This window comes from Podarcis bocagei, assembly GCF_964188305.1.
Source record: "Podarcis bocagei genome assembly, chromosome: 1".
NCBI classification, from domain to species: Eukaryota; Metazoa; Chordata; class Lepidosauria; order Squamata; family Lacertidae; genus Podarcis; species Podarcis bocagei.
In genome coordinates, this window is record NC_138125.1 from 122428607 (window position 1) to 122450853 (window position 22247).

Genomic DNA, 22247 nt, shown 5'->3' on the forward strand with positions numbered 1-22247 from the left:
ACCAGGCCTACAGTGCAGCCTATCATATAGATGCTTGAGACAGCAGCGATCATGGTTGAGACACTGAACCACTTCATATAGCTGAAACAGGACCTCATTACCCATAATGGTCTCTTAGAATCAAACTGTAAGAACAAAAGGTTACAGATACAGCTGCTAGCCTGAATAGGACTTAATTTAGAGCCAGGTCTTTGGATCAGGAGATTCATGACCTAAATAGAGAGAAAATTAGACAAGTAGGATCAATTATATATATCAGCTTACAAGAATAACTCGTACTGCCGTTTGACTTCCCTAGCTTGCTGCATTGCTGTAGACCAGGGCTTTCCAAACTCTTCACACTTTTTTAGGCATTTCATGACACAGTAATTCAGTTTTACTAGCAAACCAGAGGTTAAACTAATCCCTTTCCAGCCCTGGGAAGAGCACAGGGAGCGTTTGTGCACACTGAAGCCAACACACACTGAAGCCGACACACTAACGTGTTGCAACACATATTGGAAAGCTTTGCTGTAGACTGTACTGCTGCTAGTTTCTAGTATCGGTGTCATGTTTTCTGCCATGAGCAATGTCAAGCCAGCCCTTGCACATGACAGCCAGTTTACTCTATGGCCAGAAATATCACGTGGCATAGCTTTGCTGGGAGTGTATCGCTTCCAACTTCAAGTTGTGGGTTGCCTGCTAGAATGCACCTCCCTGCATGAAGGAAACAAACAAATCAGGGGGAAAGCAGCCCTTTTGCACATGCGAGAAGGTGTTTGTTTTAGATAAGGAAATGTGGGAGGAGAAACACAATACCCACTTGCAGTGTGAGCTGATAGGGTCTTAACAGTGTGCTATTGCATGATGACTGAATGTGCAGTGTAAATTCTTTCAGGGGAGGGGTTTAAAACACTGCTATTGGATGCAGTGGAATCTTTTTTGAGTCTCAAGGTGCTTTCAGGCAGGTGCTTACTGTGGGATTAATGCTTCCCATGCAAAAAAGGTAAAGGACCCCTGGACGTTTAAGTCCTGTCAAAGGCAACTGGGGTTGTGGCACTCATCTCGCTTTTCAGGCCAAGGGAGCCGGCATTTGTCCACAGACAGCTTTCCGGGTCATGTGGCCAGCATAACTAAACCGCTTGTGGTGCAACGGAACACCATGATGGAAACCAGAGTGCACGGAAATGCCGTTTACCTTCCTGCCGCAGCGGTACCTATTTATCTACTTGCACTGGAGTGCTTTTGATCTGCTAGGTTGGCAGGAGCTGGGACAGAGCCATGGGAGCTCACCCTGTACTGTGGATTCGAACTGCCAACCTTCCAATCAGCAAGCCCAAGAGACTCAGTGGTTTAGACCACAGTGCCACCTGTGTCCTGCTTCCGATGCAAGCAAATTTAGGGCAGTGTCTGCACAGCGTTTATTTAGGATTTACCCTTTCTGAAAGGGGAGGCTCGGAGAAGTTTTTATAACTATTGTCAATGACCCATTTGCAATATCCCAACAACCTGTCTTCAGATTAAGCCATCCAAACACCCTCACTGAGTGATAATCATAGAATTATAGACTTGGAAGGGGCCATAAGGATCATCTGGTCTATCCCTTGCAATGTAGGCATCTTTCATGCAATGTGGGACTTGAACCCGTGACCCGAGGTTGAGTCTCATGCTCTGTCCTCTCAGATATCATGGTTGAGGACATAGGTGCTTCACATCGTTTACGGCAGCCAAAGCAAAAATATATGAAGAAATGATTTGGCTGTATATTTCAGGCTACTCAAAATGTATCCTGTTTCCCTTTCTCTTCTAATTTCCATTGGAGTTATTACCCTCACTTCCAGTCATTTCAGTTTTATGAGGCGACTCAAAGGAAACAGTGACAGTCATTAGATGCTATGTAAGTCAACAAAGTACATGGAGCCATTAAAGCAAAAATAGAATTATTATTCCATTGTCTTATTTTTTATCAGAAATACTCCCCAGGACAAGACTATGGAAAACCTCACAAATAATTTCATGGAAGCATATGTAAAACGTGTGTGTCTGACTGCTGCTACATTTACTTAGGACAGGCAAAGTACAGTACCATCATAAGTCAGATACTTAAAATATTTTACATAAAGTAATAGAATTTTTGTTGGTTTAGAATATGAACATCCCCTATATATATTCCTAATTGCACTACTGTTTGGTTCCATTTGGTGTTTGCATTTGGCTTTCTTGTGGTCGGTATGGACCTGGCCTTGAATAAAAACCAGATGTCTGTCTGTCTGTCTAGCAGCCAGCCAGCTTTTAATAAATAATAATAATAATAATAAAGATCAACAGCCTGATCCTATGCATATGTGAAGAAACAGCTATAGTTCAGGTTCAATCCTTCCAAAAGCATTGAAATATCCCTTATCTGGAACCCAGGAGAGCCACAATCAGCCACAATACAGTGGTGCCCCGCAAGACGAATGCCTCGCAAGACGGAAAACCCGCTAGACGAAAGGGTTTTCCGTTTTGGAGGTGCTTCGCAAAACGAATTTCCTATGGGCTTGCTTCGCAAGACGAAAATGTCTTGCGAGTTCCTGCGGGGGTTTTTTCCTTACCCCCCCCTTTTCCCCAAACCGCTAAGCCGCTTATCAGCTGATCCTAAGCCGCTTAACAGCTGATCCGCTAAGCCGCTTATCAGCTGATCTGCTAAGCCTCTTATCAGCTGATCCGCTAAGCCGCTAAACCGCTTATCAGCTGATCCGCTAAGCCCGCTAAGCCGGTAATAGCGCTAAGCCGCTAATGGGCTTGCTTCGCAAGACGAAAAAACCGCAAGACAAAGAGACTCGCGGAACGGATTCTTTTCGTCTTGCGAGGCACCACTGTAACTAGATGATACTGACCTGCATGAACCAATGGTCTGACTCACTATAAAGGCAGCTTCTGATGTACCTGGAAGAAAGTCCCACTGGTTATAATTGTTTGACATTTAAAAATACTTTAAAAAGTTTTTGGAAGAGTGTAAAAATAATAGCTCACATCAATTTATTTTGGCATTGTGCTGTGCCAGAAAAAGTCATACGGCTGATTACCAAAGAAAATATATAAGTGTATGCAACATGCTGTTTTTCTTTGGTCTGCATGCTACTTTGGACTGCATTGCCTAGAAGGACTAGGCGAAAGTGTACAAAAGTGCTTATCTAATGACATTTTGACTGACAGTTTTTTTTGTAAAAAATATATTTCCTAAGTAGGGCCAGCCCTCATGGTCAATTTCCTCCAGCAATATCTGGTAAGGATCAGATAAGGCTATGCAGCTTTCCATAGATCGCGGGGCACCGTCTTCAACTTTCTCGAGCAGTCAACAACAAAGTCGAGCAGATGTTATCACCATCGCACAGGAAACTCTGTTCCCGCTGGTGTTCAGCAAAGCACAAACGCAGGAAGAGTGTCGGGTTGGTTAAAACCTAATGAAGGTTTGCTGAGATGTATTCAGCTAATAACATATCATGCGTCCGATAAGGTTTGACAGCTAAGGTGCCACCCAACATGTTGATGCAGGCACGTGAAGAAAGCATCGATCTACTCAGATATTCTCCATGTGTACAGTTAACAAGTAGAGGAAGGAGGAGGACCATGCTGCTAGACCCATCTCGCGTCCAGCTTTTGCACGTAGACCTAGCATAACACAGTGGGTTGGGCCGCTGTGTGAGTTCAGCAACAGGGCAATGAGACCAGGGCAAACTATTCTCCCTCTTCTTTGAGCTAAGAAGTTACCAAATTCCGAAGCAATTAATTCAATAAACAAATATATTCAGATAGGAAGCCAACTGGGGTATACATTGAAGGAGTTCCCTTGGGGGCTCCCTGGCTGGTACCTCCCACCATTTTTCTGCATCTAGCTAGTCCATGACATTGCCTTACTGTGAGGAGGAGCGTCTCCACCCCCATCGTTCTGCCCGGACACTGAGGTCCAGCGCCGAGGGCCTTCTGGCTGTTCCCTCACTGCGAGAAGTGAAGCTACAGGGAACCAGGCAGAGGGCCTTCTCGGTAGTGGCGCCCGCCCTGTGGAACGCCCTCCCATCAGATGTCAAGGAAAGAAGCAACTATCTGACTTTCAGAAGACATCTGAAGGCAGCCCTGTTTAGGGAAGCTTTTAATGTTTGATGTTTTATCGTGTTTTTAATATTCTGTTGGGAGCCGCCCAGAGTGGCTGGGGAGACCCAGCCAGATGGGAGGGGTAATAATAATAGTAATAATAATAATAATAATAATAATAATAATAATAATTACATTGCATTGTATAGAATGTGACATACACAACTGCCTGCCTGCCATAGCTGTCAACTTACAGATTTGAAAATAAGGGACCAGCAGCCTTGAAAATAAGGGATCAGCAGCCAAAATAAGGGACCTGCAGCCTCACCTGTTCCAGGCACTCCAGTCTTCCTGTCCTCCTGCAGTCTGGTCAAACTCATGCTGGTAGCTTCGAGAACACTGTCCAACCAACTTTGCAACCAGAGGTTCAACTGAATAGAATCTGAATCACATGCACCACAAGGCCTATGCAGCCTCAACTTAAGATGGCTCCCCGGCCTGGCTTTGCACTGCAAAGTTTGCAGCAGCATGTGCAACAAAATGGCGTCCAGCATTCAAAAAACCCCTCAGCTTGCATTAACTAGCCACACACAAGGCATGTAGGCTCCACCCCCCCAGCCATTCTTAGACTTCTTATTGGGTGAGCAACACAGCCAAGCAACACAGTTGGAGCCTCCCTCCTCCCTGGCTGGCAGGGAGGGAGCGAGAGGAGCTGCTTCCTTTGAAATTTAAGGGACATCATTTAACGGACATTTAAGGGACATTCATCAATAAGGGACAGCAGCGGGACATGGCGCTGGAATAAGGGACTGTCCCTTCAAATAAGGGACACTTGACATCTATGCTGCCTGCTGGACAGAAGTCATGATTATGTGCTCTGTGCAATGAGCTCCTCATCGTGATGGAAGAAGTTTGCTCCTATGAGGCTAAAGCTACTAACCTGGAGAAGCTGAAAGGAGGAAACATTAGTGGACAAGGCAAGGCCTTTGATGACGTGATTGTGGTGTCCCATGTTTAGGGGGACAGCAGAGCCGTCTTTACCCGGGGGTGCAAGGGGTTCAGGGCACCCAAGTGTCAAATTCTGGGGGGTGCCAGACGCCTGCCGCTGAAGCCGCCTAAGCTCTTAACTACCGTATTTTTTGCTCTATAAGACTCACTCCCCCCCAAAAAAGTAAGAGGAAATGTGTGTGCGTCTTATGGAGCGAATGCAGGCTGCGCAGCTATCCCAGAAGCCAGAACAGCAAGAGGGATCGCTGCTTTCACTGTGCAGCGATCCCTCTTGTTGTTCTGGCTTCTGAGATTCAGAATATTTTTTTTCTTGTTTTCCTCCTCCAAAAACTAGGTGTGTCTTGTGGTCTGGTGCGTCTTATTGAGCGAAAAATACGGTATTTAACTGTTATGAAATAATAAATAACTTTGATCAAGCTAGAAAAACAAAATACATATATACCTAGGTATTACCAAAATGTATACCTACTGTTTCACTAAAGGACTTTCGACTTTGTGAGCTCATTTACCAAAGAGTCGCCACGCCAGCGGCGGCGCTTGTCATTCACAATGGTGGCGCTTGTCAGACTCAATGATGGCACTTGTCATTCTCAACGGTGCTGGGCACGCAAAATTAAATTTGGGGGCGCTGGGCGGATCATTGCACTCTGGCGGCACATATGCTAAAGACCATAGCTGTCAACTTTCAGATTTGAAAATAAGGGATCAGCAGCCTTGAAAATAAGGGACCAGCAGCCTCAAAAATAAGGGATCAGCAGCCTCACCTGTCCCGTGGACAGTCTACTGGATATCTAACAATCCAGGATAGCAGCGGGAAGCAGCGGGAAACCGCGCTGGAATAAGCGAATATCCCGCAAAAAAAGGGAAGGTTGACAGTTATGCTAAAGACGGCCCTGGGGGACAGCTTCTCTAATGTCATGGAGAATGAAGGTCTCAGGGAAAGAGGACATCAGGGAGGAAGAGGAACCAATCGTGGTGGTGGTGGTGGTGGTGGTGGTGGTGACACAAGCAACTTTCCTCTTGTGCTGAGGATGCTGTTCCGGGATGGAAACAGGGACACGGGTGGCGCTGTGGTCTAAACCACTGAGCCTCTTGGTCAGCGGTTCGAATCCGCATGACGGGGTGAGCTTCCATTGCTCTGTCCCAGCTCCTGCCAACCTAGCAGTTCGAAAGCACGCCAGTGCAAGTAGATAACTAGGTACTGCTGCAGCGGGAAGGCAAACGGTGTTTCCGTGTGCTCTGGTTTCCGTCACGGTGTTCCGTTGCGCCACAAGCGGTTTAGTCCTGCTGGCCACATGACCCAGAAAGCTGTCTGTGGACAAATGCCAGCTCCCTGGGCCTGAAAGTGAGATGAGCGCCGCAACCCAATAGTCACCTTTGACTGGACTTAACCTCCCAGGGGTCCTTTACCTTTACCTCTGGGATGGAAGCATTCTGATAGTGGATAATGTGATCATTAGGAACATAGATAGCTGCCGGTGCAACGGATGTGCAGACCACAAGGTGAATTGCCCACCTGTTGGTCAGTGTTAAATATGTCTTTTATCTAAATAGAATAGAATAGAATAGAATAGAATAGAATAGAATAGAATAGATTCTTTATTGTCATTACACAAGTGCAACATTGTACAAAGTGCAACGAAATTGGATGCCATCCCTTAAAACATCAAAAGCAAAACAACAACAACAACCAAACAAACCACATTCCAGCCACACCCACACCACACCCATCAAACTCCCAGGTCACACTATCGAGTTACAGCATTCAAAAAGGCCACAGCTCTTGGATAGAAACTGTTTTTCAGTCTATTTGTCTTTGACTTGATGTTTCTATATCTCCTGCCAGAAGGCAGTAGTGCAAACAGACCGTGTCCCGGGTGAGATGAATCCTGCAGGATGTTATTTGCCTTCCTAAGACAACGGGAACCGTACAGTTCTTCCAAAGATGGGAGAGGATGACCAATAATCCTTTGGGCTGTGGTTATGACCTTCTGGAGCACCTTCCTCTCCCTAGCTGTACAACCGGAGAACCAAGCACAAATACAGTATGTAAGAATGCTCTCTATGGAGCCTCGGTAGAAGCACACCAGCAGTCTCTCACTCAGATTGTTCTTCTTTAAAAGTCTGAGGAAATAAATTCTCTGCTGGGCCTTCTTCACCAGAGCAGTGGTATGTGCGCTCCAAGTCATGCCCTGATCGATAGCTACTCCCAAAAACCTGAATTCCGCCACCCTCTCTACCCGTTCCCCGTCGATATACAAGGGCTGAATGTCCGCCTTTTTTTTCCTGTAATCCACCACCAATTCCTTGGTCTTAGCCGTATTAAGAGCCAGATTGTTCTCTCCACACCAAACACAGAGCCGCTCCACCTCGTCCCGATAAGCGGACTCATCCCCTCCTGAAATGAGCCCCACCACCGTAGTGTCATCAGCAAACTTGATGATTTTGTTGCTGGAATAGAAGGCTGTACAGTCATACGTATAGAGAGTGTAGAGCAGGGGACTCAACAAATACCCCTTGGGGAAAGTCTTAGTGGTTAGAGTTTGCTTCATGCTCAGGGTCTGATACCCAATTTAAATCAGCTTCTGTTAGAAGTTCTGGTGATAATGACTTTGACAGTGTCAGTGACGATACTGGGCGAAGGGGATGGGGACTAAGGGCACTTCAAGGCTGTTGCTTTTTGGGAATAAATTCAACATGCCACGGCTAGCTACGAAATGAAGCTCTTGAAAAGAAAAAAGGGGGAAGGATGAAATCTTTTAATATGATTAGTGGTAAATTAGATTTTGAGGATTCTTTTGGCAAATTGTCTATAATTCATAAATACTGTCCCATAATGACATTTTAGCTGATAGCAGCTGAAAGTTTGATCACCGACAGGGGCAGTGTCATCCAACCCAAAAAGTGGGTTGGAAAAGTGGAAATAAACAACCATTGATTTTTCTTCCTGAACATCGAAGGGACAATTTTCTATTTTGCTGATGCACAGGGAAGCAAAGTTGTACGAGGCTCTGTTTTGCTCATGTCAATTACATTATCTCATCCAGGGAGGACTCTTGGATCAATGCTTCATCAGCTGGAGGAATATATTTATTATTGACAAAGTAACACATTTATCCCTGCCCACTGGCTCCTTCTCTTTCAACATCCATGCAAACTGATTGCTTTCCTAGGTACACAAAGTGCGCACACACACACACACACACACACACACACACACACACACAACTGAAGATGGCATCTGAACCTTTCGTGCCTCCAGTGGCTTGCAGAATGGAGGGTTGGGAGGTGCAAATAAATGCATTGTTTATATAGCTCTCTGATATTTTGCATTGTTATAAAGACTTAATAATACAATTATTATTTTTTTTGCCAGTGATAAGGCAGTATTTGGGGTGTGGGTGTATTTGGGTGTTTAAGTCATATAACCCAAAACTCTCCCCTTCAAGTGAAATGATTAACATTAATACATAGCATGTGTTAATATTCCATCAAATAAAATAGGTGGACCAAGCACCAGGTGTTTCACTTCATTCTTATGGTCTGAACACAGGCCCTTTGTTCCTCTGCACCTGGGTAGAAGGTTGCCCAACAAACTTACTTGCTTTCAAAGCTGCGCAGCTGCAACCCTTGGCATTGTTGTGCCAGTAAGAAACATTGGCAGTGGCATGGTCTGCAAGGAGAATAGACCCTGGCATTCTCACGAGGGTGCCAGGGGCTGGGCAGAGGAGGAGGAGTGGATCCTGACCCTTCCAGGGAGGAGGAAGAGGAAGACAGTATAGATTTACAACAGGAGGTCAAAGCTCAGAGGCAGATGAGGGGAAACGTTAGGAAGTCATGGGAGAGCCAGAACAGCTGGGTGATGCGTTGTCATAGAATCATAGAGTTGGAAGAGACCACAAGGGCCATCGAGTCCAACCCCCTGCCAAGCAGGAAACACCATCAGAGCACTCCTGACATATGGTTGTCAAGCCTCTGCTTAAAGACCTCCAAAGTAGGAGACTCCACCACACTCCTTGGCAGCAAATTCCACTGTCGAACAGCTCTTACTGTCAGGAAGTTCTTCCTAATGTTTAGGTGGAATCTTCTTTCTTGTAGTTTGGATCCATTGCTCCGTGTCCGCTTCTCTAGAGAAGCAGAAAACAACCTTTCTCCCTCCTCTATGTGACATCCTTTTATATATTTGAACATGGCTATCATATCACCCCTTAACCTCCTCATCTCCAGTCACTAGAAAGCATTCCAGACCGTCCATCTCCGAGAACCTGGCGAGCCTTGAAAGTAGGAGAGCAAAGACCCTGAAGACAGAGCGTCACCCGTAGAGGAGGGGATGATGATGACGAATGAGGAAGTGGGAGTGAAGTGGAATGGAGATTCACTCGGGACAACGCCATTATCCAAGAGGCTGGGTTCTATAGCCTCTCTCTGTAAAGTTTGAAATAAAAAAGGACTGTAAGGAACTTTTCCTTGTCTTTATACTTTCCCAGGCAACTAGCCAGGAGCTGCTGACAGCACCCTGGCAGATAGGGAAGTATTTGTGTGATACGCCAGGAGAAGGCAACATTTCCCGAAGTACTTCGTAAATTGACACCATGGTGGAATCTATGCACATATAAAAAAACCGCTGTGAAGGTGCTTTAAAAAAAAAAGTTTTGAAAAATACATTGAGTTTGCCATAGCTCGCCGTCGCCATCTAGTGTCACATTTGCATATTGCACTTTGCAAGACATTTCAAACGTTTTATTTGCAGCTGTATAGCTGAGTCCCATTGTCACTATACTGACTGTCTATGTCAGGTACCTTGGCACCTGTGTTTAACATTGCACAGAAAGCAAAACAGGATTCCGCCAGAGACCTGAGTCTTCACAGTTCCGTAGAGTTGACTTGGGGAGTAACTTGCTAGTTTGTCAAGGAGTTCTGAGACTCTTCTCAACGTGAGGTTCCTATGATGCTTCATCGTACAGCATTCATCACTCTCCAAAAAGCTAGAGCCACGACCTCCTTTTCTCAGGGTATCTCCACACCTAGGACTAAAAGTTGCTGCACTCAAAGTCCTCTGTTTTAGCCCTCCATGCTTTTCTCTTTGCTGCCTCTGAGGTTGTGTCTCTCCCCCCACCCCCCAAACCTTCATTGTTTGCCACTGCTGTGTTCTGTATGGCCATTAATGAAGCAGCCTATACAGTGGTACCTCGGGTTACATACACTTCAGGTTACATACGCTTCAGGTTACATACACTTCAGGTTACATACGCTTCAGGTTACAGACTCCGCTAACCCAGAAATATTACCTCGGGTTAAGAACTTTGCTTCAGGTTGAGAACAGAAATCGCACAACGGCGGTGTGGCAGCAGCAGGAGGCCCCATTAGCTAATGTGGCGCTTCAGGTTGAGAACAGTTTCAGGTTAAGAACGGACCTCCGGAACGAATTAAGTACTTAACCCGAGGTACCACTGTATTCTCTTTACTCTGGAATCTTTGCTGCCACTAGACCACAACATTTATTGGTATCTATTTTCCCCTCTCAGTGCCACAGAGGATGGCTATTGGTATTTGGTGAATCGAAAAAGAAAGCACAAAAACATATTCGTTTTGCCTTAGTTAGTCACAAGAGGGAACCAGAGATCTTCGTAGCACAGTACAGAAAAGTAATAATTCTTTCAGAGCACTCTTTCCTTTCTCTGCCCATGACTTAGGGGGAGCATGCAACAAAAAATAGTCCAAGCCAAACTGGATCCCTGCTGCAGTGGGCAATCGGTTTTTCTTTCACTTTAAGCTGCTTTTATGCAGCAGGGAACCTAGAATCATAGAATTGTAGAGTTGGAAGGGATCCCAGTGCAGGAATCTTAGCTAGATCACACATCCAATCTCAGCTTAAAAACCTCCCAAGGAATGGGAGTCTGCTATCTCTCATGGGAGGCTGTTCCACTTACGACCAATAAGATAATAAATGATAAATATGTGGTGTGATGTATTTAACAGATATCAGCCTGTGGGTTGTTTTGTTTTTTAAGTTTAAAGCATGGAGTTATAGTCAGAACTTTCATTTCTCCCCATTAAATCATCTGGGCAACAGCTTCTAATCTACCTGTTTCATTTCCCTTTCTTAAATTATACATCTCTGGTAAAGGTAAAGGACCCCTGACAATTAAGTCCAGTCGCAGACGACTCTGAGGTTGCGGCGCTCATCCCAAGGGAGCTGATGTTTGTCCGCAGACAGTTTTTCCGGGTCATGTGGCCAGCATGACTAAGCTGCTTCTGGTGAAACCAGAGCAGTGCATGGAAATGCTGTTTACCTTCCCGCTGGAGCGGTACCTATTTATCTACTTGCACTTTTTGGCGTGCTTTTGAACTGCTAGGTTGGCAGGAGCAGGGACCGAGCAACGGGAGCTCACCCCATCACGGGAATTCGAACAGCCGACCTGCTGATTGGCAGGCCCAAGAGGCTCAGTGGTATAAACCACAGTGCCACCCGCGTGCTCCAAGATGGTTTGGGGTGGAAATTGGCCTCGTTTTCACTTTTCACTTTAAGAGTCAGCAGTGATCAGAGTGATCAGCTATGACTTTGTTTTCCATGTGATATTGCCCTGCCTCTCAGGGCTGTTGTAAGGATAAATGTCTTCTGAAAGCCAGATAGTTGCTTGTTTGCTTGGCATCTGATGGGAGGGCGTTCCACAGGGAGGGCACCACTACCAAGAAGGCCCTCTGCCTGGTTCCCTGTAACCTCACTTCTCGCAGTGAGGGAAGAAGAAGAAGGAGGAGGAGGAGGAGGAGGAGTTTGGATTTGATATCCTGCTTTATCACTCCCCTTAAGGAGTCTCAAAGTGGCTAACAACCTCCTTTCCTTTCCTCCCCCCACAACAAACACTCTGTGAGGTGAGTGAGGCTGAGAGACTTCAGAGAAGTGTGACTAGCCCAAGGTCACCCAGCAGCTGCATGTGGAGGAGCGGAGACGCGAACCCAGTTCACCAGATTACGAGTCCACCACTCTTAACCGCTACACCACACTGGCTCTCAGAGAACCGCCAGAAGGCCCTCAGAGCTGGACCTCAAGTGTCCGGGCTGAATGATGGGGGTGGAGATGCTCCATCAGGTATACTGAGCCGATGTGTGCAAATGATGTTGGGAGTTTGTACTGAATATCAAAGGACCACAGTCAAAAACTTAACTCTTTCTTCCAAGACAGCCTTCCTTTGACCAACCCCTTTGGAAACTCTCTCGAAGACGAGTTTCCTTTGGAGGGAGAGAAGACTCCAGGCTATAGTGATATGTTTCAGGTAGGGAGGGGAGGACTTTTATCTAAATCTGCAGATCGATAAAGAACTGCAGGGGTGTGCTCACGGCGAACAAAAGCAGGAGGGGCATATGCTAGCCAGCTGCTCCCTTCCTTCCTACAGAATCTAGCAAGCTCTGTGGCTGCCAGCTCAGGATGCTTCTGTAAGCTTCAGTTTCCGAGCAACAAGTCCGGCCAGAACCAAACTGACTGTGCCAGCACCCCTGCCATCTGCAGCTTCGTATCAAGTTATTTCAGGAAGGCTTTAGCATTCTTCTCAGCTGGACACCCAAAACAGGTTTCAAGAGGCACTCGGCTTCCGCTGGAGATAACTCTCTGACTTGCTCCCTGATACCAGCTCTGTTGATTTCAATTGAGGACTTGCTTCCAAGTCATGGATGGTGCCTCGGATTGAAAGCTAGTCCCCCTGTTGAAAATGATGCACCGTTGGTGTTTAACTCCTGGAAAATTAGCAAAAATGTGTAAAAAGGGGTCAAATGTATGCTGGAAATGTTAGGAAAAAGAAGGCACCTTTTATCATATGTGGTGGAAATGTAAGGTAGTAAAGGAATTTTGGGAAATATAATAATAATAATAATAATAATAATAATAATAATAATAATAATAATAATAATAATAATTTATTATTTATACCCCCCCCCCATCTGGCTGAGTTTCCCCAGCCACTCTGGGCGGCTCACAATTGAGTGTTAAAAACAATACAGCATTAAATATTAAAAACTTCCCTGAACAGGGCTGCCTTCAGATGTCTTTTAAGGATAAGATAGCTGCTTATTTCCTTCACATCTGAAGGGAGGGCGTTCCACAGGGCGGGCGCCACTACCGAGAAGGCCCTCTGTCTGGTTCCCTGTAACCTCACTTCTTGCAATGAGGGAACCGCCAGAAGGCCTTCGGTTCTGGATCTCAGTGACTGAGCTGAATGATGGGGGTGGAGACGCTCCTTCAGGCATACAGGACCGAGGCCGTTTAGGGCTTTAAAGGTCAGCACCAACACTTTGAATTGTGCTCGGAAACGTACTGGGAGCCAATGCAGATCTCTCTGGACAGGTGTTATGTCATCCCAGCGGCCACTCCCAGTCACCAGTTTAGCTGCCGCATTCTGGGTTAATTGCAGTTTCCGGGTCATCTTCAAAGGTAGCCCCGGGTAGAGCGCATTGGAGTAGTCCAAGCGGGAGATAACTAGAGCATGCACCACTCTGGTGAGACAGTCCTCAGGCAGGTAGGGTCTCAGCCTGTGTACCAGGTGGAGCTGGTAGACAGCTGCCCTGGATACAGAATTAACCTGCGCCTCCATGGACGGCTGTGAGTCCAATATGACTCCCAGGCTGCGCACCTGGTCCTTCAGGGGCACAATTACCCCATTCAGGACCAGGGAGTCTCCCACACCTGCCCGCCCCCTATCCCCAAAAAACAGTATTTCTGTCTTGTCAGGATTTCAGCTCAATCTCAAAATGACATACAATGAGTTGAAAAAATGTTTAAAATAACTTTTTCTTAAAAACCCAATGCCTTCCTTTTAGGACTTCTAGGTGCCCTAATCCCAAGGGAGCAGAAAAGACTATTTATGTATGTGACCATGGCTGCATGAATGTTATTGGCCCAGAGATGGAGAGAAGATAAAGTCCCTACCAGAGAAGAATGGCAGATCCAATTGATGGATTATGCTGAAATGGCAAAAATGGCTGGAAGAATCAGAAATGAGGAAGACCAAAATTTTAACAAGGAACGGGGGAAATCTATAACTTATCTTAAAAACCATTTTTAAACAGTTAAGATTGTTAGTAGGACTGGAATATCACTTGTAGTTTAATGGTAAATTTTGGACACAATGGAGAGGTAAAAGATTTGGATTATCATAAAAGATGCAGGAGGAAATGATTAACAATAGGACTCACAAAGGGGAGGAGGGAAGGTCCAGGAGATTCTTTGGAATCTTGTTTCTGTGTTGTTGGTTGGCTATGTGACTGTGAAATTTTAATCTGAAAAACCAAATAAATAACTTTTTAAAAAAGAAAAGAAAGAAAGCTAGTCCCCCTGAATTGTCTTATTTCACTATCAAAGTTTCATCTCACTTTGTAGATTATTCTTATTCAGTCTGACTGTAGGAAACATCTGACTGTACATTCCAGGAATCCTTTCGCATCCGAGTTAAAAAAAAGAAGACTCAGAGAAGTGGTTAGTGTTATGTACTGAAGTTCTCACCCTGGGCCAGCAGGGGGATACTGTAGATAGCTTTTACTCAGGGCCACATATGCAAATAAGGGATCGAAAGTGACATTCAGTGATTAGATAGTTACAGAAAGTTGTTACAGTTACGTTGTACTGGAGCTCTGTATAAGCAGGCTGACTGAACCCTTCAGTTCAGTTCAGTTCAGTTCTGGCCTGTGAATAAACAAGAGCTGTTTGAAGAATCGCTGTGTCGTCTGATATGTTCACCCACAACTTAACAGTTGTTCTCTTTGAGAAGAAACTAGTTGGATGTAACGAGCCACGATGTGAGCAGTTTCTTAATAAATCTCACAGTTGGGTTAGCTCTTATATCCCAGCAGATATTATAAAAACGTTACACAACAACTTAGCTCAGAATGAGAGGGCTGAGCTCAAACAGTGCAGGAGACACCACCCCAACATTTTGGGCAGAACAACACCATGCCTTTAAAGCAATTGTCTCCCCCACCAAGAATCTTGGGAATTGTAGTTTGTTAAGGGTGCTGGGAAACATAGCTCCATGAGGGGAAACAACAGTTCCCAAGTTTTTTTTTAGGGGGAAGCAGTGTACTTTCATTGTACACTGAATGTTCTAGGCAGTGGTGATGATTTTATGTATTTGTATTTTGTAACAAGCCGTGGGATCCTTGGAGAGGAAAAGTGGGCTATAAATAACCTTAACAGAATCCACTGATTAAATAAAACCATCAGGCTAAAAGAGGCGTGGGCAAGAAGAAAGGAGAAAGATTGTGTGCGGAAGTCCACATCTATTTGTAGGGGGGGAAATCTAACCCCCTACCCCAGGTCCTTCTGGTTCTAGGAAGGATTAATACATGCCTCTTTGAAGTGCTCTTTCTTAAGCCTTTAATTCTCACAGAGGGAACCTTCCAGAAGGGTCTGCTCAGCCATGTGTCTGCTATGTTTTCATAACATTTCATACTCCAGTCCGTTGGCCTGTCCGGGAGCAGGGTTCCTCTCAAAATGAACTCGGCCATTTCGGACTGGTTCAAGTTTCATATACAGATGGCAGTTGTTCAAGTCCTATAAATCTTCAGATAGACCCCCTGAAGCCACATACATGCACAAGCCTCCGTTCATATTTTCAGTCTAGCACTGGCATCCCTACAAGAACTGCTCTCCTTGCAGCCTCTAAGTGTCCCTATTTTCCGGGGACAGTCCCAGATTTACAGAAGCCGTTGCGGTTTCTGAATTGATTCTGCTTTTCCTTAGGACGTCCATATTTTCACCGGAGAAATGTTGGAGGATATGGAGTTACATGAGTCCTGAGCCGAGGAGATAAGTAACTATACAACCTCTAGAAGACATCAGAAGGTAGCCCTGTATAGTGGTACCTCAGGTTAAGTACTTAATTCGTTCTGGAGGTCCATTCTTAACCTGAAACTGATCTTAACCTGAGGTACCACTTTAGCTAATAGTCTGGCCTGGTATTTATTTCATTTTTCTCCAGAAGAGACTCAAGGCTGTGAACAAACGGCAATCAAAAAACAGAGCAAAGCAAATGTAAGATGCTTGAACCTCTCTGCCCTCACCCCAGATTAGTGAATTAACACCCCCTTGAACAAATTCCACCAGCACAAGAGCCCGGGATGCAAAAATGACACAAAAAGCCTCATACCAAATTCAGGCGGAAGGCAGCTTCCTCCCCTATGCATATTCCCCAATCTTTCTCTGATGAAAATAGAACTGTCCTGTTCCATAATCATCATAATCATAATTTATTATTTATACTCCACCTATCTGTTTGGGTTGCCCCAGCCACTCTGGGTGGCTTCCAACATATGTAAAAGCATAATAAAACATTAAGCAACTCCCCTATACAGGGCTGCCTTCAGATGTCTTCTAAAGGTTGTATAGTTACTTATCTCCTTGGCTTGGGTGTCACATAACTCCATACCCTCCAACATTTCTCTGATGACAATAGGGACGTCCTAAAGGAAAGCAGGATGTTCCGGGATCAAATCAGAAACTGGAACGATCAGCCAACCAGTAGCAGCAGTAGCATAAAATGTGGTGTTCTGAGAAGAGAAATAAAGGATGAAAATTATTTAGTCAGATGTAGTTTTATCGTCAGAGATGCAACATATATTTTAAGCACACCTAATCCACATTTGGCTGATCGCTGAAGAATTGATGCTTTTGAATTCTGGTGCTGGAGGAGACTCTTGAGAGTCCCATGGACTGCAAGAAGATCAAACCTATCAACAACAACAACAATCTTTACTACGTTCCAGAGACCCAACAAATCATTACAAATCAATACACAGTTCATACAGCCTACCTCCAGCTTAATCAAGCATTTTGTTTAGAATATAGGGCTCATTTGTTCTTGCATCAAACCTATCTATTCTGAGGGAAATCAGCCCTGAGTGCTCACTGGAAGGACAGATTGTGAAGCTGAGGCTCCAATACTTTGGCCACCTCATGAGAAGAGAAGACTCCCTGGAAAAGACCCTGATGTTAGGAAAGATTGAGGGCACAAGGAGAAGGGGACGACAGGGGACGAGATGGTTGGACAGTGTTCTCGAAGCTACCAACACGACTTTGACCAAACTGAGGGAGGCAGTGGAAGACAGGAGTGCCTGGCGTGCTCTGGTCCATGGGGTCACGAAGAGTCGGACATGACTAAACGACTAAACAACAACAACAACAATCCACATTTAAAGCGCACGGCTTCCCCCAAGGCATCCTGGGAACTGTAGTTCGCCAATAGTGTTGAGAATTGTAGTTATGTTAGGGGAAAACTGCATCTCCCAGGATTCTCTGGGGGAAGTCACGTGCTTTAAATGTGTGTTGGAAATAAGAGGGGCGACTCCACAGGTGAGCCTTAAGCATAGATTCTGTTTCTTTTATCTCATTATTTTGTTATAATGGTGGGAAAACCTCATGGGAGGCCAGGGGAAATTGCATAAGCCTGCGTGTGTGTAGCAGAGGCATTTAGAAGTGTACTTATTTTTCCACGTGTTTTGGCATCATGCATTAGAAAATTCTCCCCCTTTATAATACAGTCATACTTTGGATCCCAAACGCCTTGGTACTCAGACGGTTTGGCTCCCAAATGCTGCAAACCTGGAAGTGACTGTTCCGGTTTTCGAACTATTTCTGGAAGCCGAACATCCAATGGGGCTTCTGTGGTTTCCGACTGGCTACTGGAGCTTCCTAAAGCCAATCAGAAGCTGCACTTTGGCTTCCAAACGTTTTGGAAGTCGACCGGACACTTGCCTACAAAAGCAGATGGCGGAAATAAAAGTGAACAGAGAGTGTTGAACTAAGACCTGGGACACCAGGGTTCAAATCCCCACTCAGCCATGAAGGTCACTGGGTGACCTTGGGCCAGTCACCATCCCTTAGCCTAACCTACCTCAAAGAGTTGTTGTGAGGATGAAATAACAAAATAAATGGATTCAAATATTCAACATATGGCAAAATTTCCTATCCAGGTAAGGCAAGGCAACAAGTTTCTCGGGCTGAAAGGTTGGCTTGGAAAGAAATGATTTATAGGGCCCAGTGTGTCTGCCTTGTGCCCAAAAGATGTGCCTACATAGTGTTGCCTTTTCCACGGTGAAATATACTCGGAGTTGAGAGTGGATTTTATGCTCTTTATTTAGCTCATAGTGGTGAGAAGGAATGGAGGTTTCCCCAGAATGTCTGCTTTATATACATTATTTACACAATGGGCCCCACGTGATTGGCTAATTCCGGGATTCTCCTGTAGGCCAATCAGGTTGCGGATTCCCTTCCACCTGGAGCTGGATTGGGTGGCTCCTGTGGACCAATCAGACTGCTGCATTCTGAATCCTATTATTCTAGGACCAATCAGACTGCTGCATTCTGGGTCCTATTATTCTAGGACCAATCAGACTGCTGCATTCTGAATCCTATTGTTCTAGTACCAATCAGACTGCTGCATTTTGGATCCTATTCAACTCAGTACATAACACATGGTAATTTATGAGCATGCTCTCCAATGAAAAACCCAGTGCAAGCACCAGAAATATCAGGAGGCTCTGGACTGGGCAAAGAGCTTTTTTCTTAAAGAGAATCGCACAAACAAAAATCAGGTGAAAGGTCTTTGCAAAATAAGGGCTTTGCATCTGAGGTTTTCTTAATTTTCTATACGGCACTTGTTTCTTTAGGCTCATAAAGTGAATGCTCGGCGGGAAGGCTATAAGCAAAACTACACTATTTGAACAGCTGAAGATCAGTTCAGAGAGTTTTTGATGGGAATATTGTGACCTCGGGACACTCTCTTTTGGCAGCTGTTCTCAAAAGCTGGAGAAATTCAAGGGGCACAAGAATTTTTCTCTTAATTCAGTGAAGATTAAAAAGACACAATGTTTTTGGCCGAGACACCAAAAGTGCATTTCATTATAACTTTTTTTAAAATAGGCATCTTTCGTGACAGATACATGTTATAAAATGTTCTCATTTATATCTACAGTGTCCATCGTTACACAAATATCCTCCTGCCTCATGAAGGCTGCAGTCCCATACCCTGCAAGGATGAATGACCTAACTGAAAGGGGCTTGCTTCTGAGTATACATGTATGGCATTTTGCTGTTAATTAAGGTGTACCTACTATCTTGGGCTCCATGATCACTGCAGATGGTGACAGCAGCCACAAAATTAAAAGATGCCTGCTTCTTGGGAGAAAAGCAATGACAAACCTAGACAGCATCTTAAAAAGCAGAGACATCACCTTGCCAAAAAGGTCTGTATAGTTAAAGCCATGGTTTTCCCAGTAGTGATGTATGGAAGTGAGAGATGGACCATAAAGAAGGCTGATAGCCAAAGAATTGATGCTTTTGCATTATGGTGCTGGAGGAGACTCTTGAGAGTCCCATGGACTGCAAGAAGATCAAACCTATCCATTCTGAAGGAAATCAGCCCTGAGTGCTCACTGGAAGGACAGATCCTGAAGCTGAGGCTCCACCTCATGAGAAGAGAAGACTCTCTGGAAAAGACACTGATGTTGGGAAAGATGAAAGGCACAAGCAGAAGGGGATGACAGAGGACGAGATGGTTGGACAGTGTTCTCGAAGCTACTAACATGAGTTTGAGCAAACTGCGGGAGGCAGTGGAAGACAGGAATGCCTGGCGTGCTCTGGTCCATGGGGTCACGAAGAGTCGGACATGACTAAACAACTAAACTACAACAACTTCATCAGTTCTTTAAAACAAAGGCAGTTGATAGGCTAACCGGCCTGTAATTTCCAAGATCCCCCCTGGATCCTCCAAGGGGTAAGGTTTATTGACTGCCATCTATCAATATCTTGAGAAGCCTCTTCGATTATTTTGTTTATATTAACAATTACTGAGTTATATATGTTGGAATCAACGTACCTAAATATTTAATAGAGCTGGCACAAATTCAGAATTGGTACTGGTTAAGTGAACGGGCAATTAAATTTTCACCTATTGGCATTGGTTCCAATTTGGACCAATTGGTAGAGTATCCATATATCTTATCAGAAGCATCAATTGCTTGCATCCCATTGGGGATACTGGTTTAAGGCTTCGAAAGAAACAGAAGAATTTCATTTGCAAACGACACCAATTTGTACTCAACTGAATTGTGAACTGCTCCGTGAATCTTACAGTGTTGTCTAATAGCGCAAGCCAGGGGGGTCTAAACATATATTAAAAAGCAATGGGGGAGGGGGACATCCTTGTCTAGTTCCTCAGGCCAATGGAAAAAGAGCAGACATAACACTGTTCACTTAAACTCTAAATGCATCTGAAACGTACAGTACTCTTTTTTTGAAATAATTTTAATTTGATTTTACAAACATAAAATTATAACAATACAACTATACACACCCACATTTAAAGATTCCTCCGTATCTCTGGACTTCCCACCCTCCCTTTCGTGGGTCCTATTATTAAACCTTTTCTACTGCATCTTTTTCAATAGTCCATATTTTATATAACTCCCTTATCTCCATTGTACTTGCTGCATTACAAGTGTTATTCCAATCCTGCTAATGTTTTCATCTGCTTACAGTGGAAATAATAAATTTCCCCCATTCTTTGTTAAAGTTTTGGTCTTCTTGGTTCTTGAGCTTTCCGGATGGTTTTTGCTATTTCGGCATAATCCAGCTGTTTAATTTGCCATTCTTCTCTGGTAGGGACTTTATCTTCTTTCCATCTCTGGGCTAACCCCTTTTATAAAATCTAACGGAGATCCAAATTTAGTTAAAGCTACTTCTATATACTCATTTAAGGTATCTAGATAGATTACCACTTTGTCGCGGCTGGAATACATATGGAGCCAGTCTGTGCGAGGGTAGGTGAAGTCACCCATTACTATAACATTCCCTCTTTCCTTGATTTCGGTATTCATCTCAAGCTCTCCCTGAGGATTTTGATCGGGATGACAGCACGTTCCCAGAACTAAATTACTCTTCTGCTACGAGGCTCTTTCCAAAAGCAGCTCATAACATGAGGACCCAGAAGGAGTTTTGCAAGAAGATGGACTGGCGATGTCAGAGAGATGGCGGAAAGCAGCTCCCAATGGGGTGGCGAAAGCAACTGTTTTGTCTGTAGCGTAAGACCAGCCCAACAACTAGGACTTCAATCTAAAGCAGTAAATTTTGGTACGAATAAGACTGCATGCTAGTGTGGGAAAAGGAAGGAGTGTGGGAAAATCTAAAGAGTGCTGGGAGGTGGCATAACTTTGTATGACCTCTGCTCAGCATTCCCAGAGACAAAGTGTGCTGCAATGCTCATAAAATTGCGGTATCTTCCTGCACAGATGCCCAGTTTGATTTCTGAGCGCTACCCATCCTCCTAAAAGCAATACAGTCGTACCTTGGAAGTCAAACGGAATCCGTTCTGGAAGTCGGTTCGACTTCCAAAACGTTCAGAAACCAAAGTGTGGCTTCTGATTGGCTGCAGGAAGGTCCTGCAGCCAATCGGAAGCTGTGGAAGCCTCAATGGACGTTCGGCTTCGAGATATAGTTTGAAAACTGGAACAGTCACTTCCGAGTTTGTGGCATTTGGGAGCCAAAGCGTTCGAGAACTAAGCTGTTTGAAAACCAAGGTATGACTATAGATTTGTAAATGATGGACACCATCCAGCAGACATACCCTCCAACATTTCTCCAATGAAAATAGGGGTGTACTATTTCATAATAATAATAATAATAATAATAATAATAATAATAATAATGCCCTGAACATCTGATTGGGTTGCATTTCAAACTCTCCAACATTTCACCGATGAAAATATGAATGTCCTATTCCATAATCATAACCATAATTTTATTATGTATACCCCAGCTGTCTGACTGGGTTTCCCCAGCCACTCTGGGTGGCTTCCAACATATACAAAACCATAATAAAACATTAAAAATTGAAAAACTTATCTATATAGGGATGCCTTCAGATGTCTTTTAAAGGTTGTATAGGGGTTCACCATGGGGAGATAGAGGAGTGAGGGTCAACATAGTGGTTGTGACAGTTAGAGTGAGAGACAGGGATAGAACTGAGAGAATAGAGTGTGACAGTGTGAGATAGTGCCACATCTAGTTAAGGGCGCACATTTGAGAAACTGTTCTGAACATATTAAAAACTTGCTTGTGCTTCAATAAACTTCAATCAATCTTCATTGTTGACTTTACAACCTGACTGAGACCAGTATTTCACCAGAAGAAACCTGGCTGGTGG

At 44.5% G+C, this 22247-nt stretch overlaps 1 protein-coding gene across 1 annotated transcript in view; it reads right to left on the bottom strand.

The window, feature by feature from the left end:
- The window catches only part of PHOSPHO2 (phosphatase, orphan 2), a 266822-nt gene that overhangs the window by 26977 nt on the left and 217598 nt on the right, over positions 1 to 22247 (bottom strand). The gene's annotated exons all lie outside the window — the stretch shown is intronic.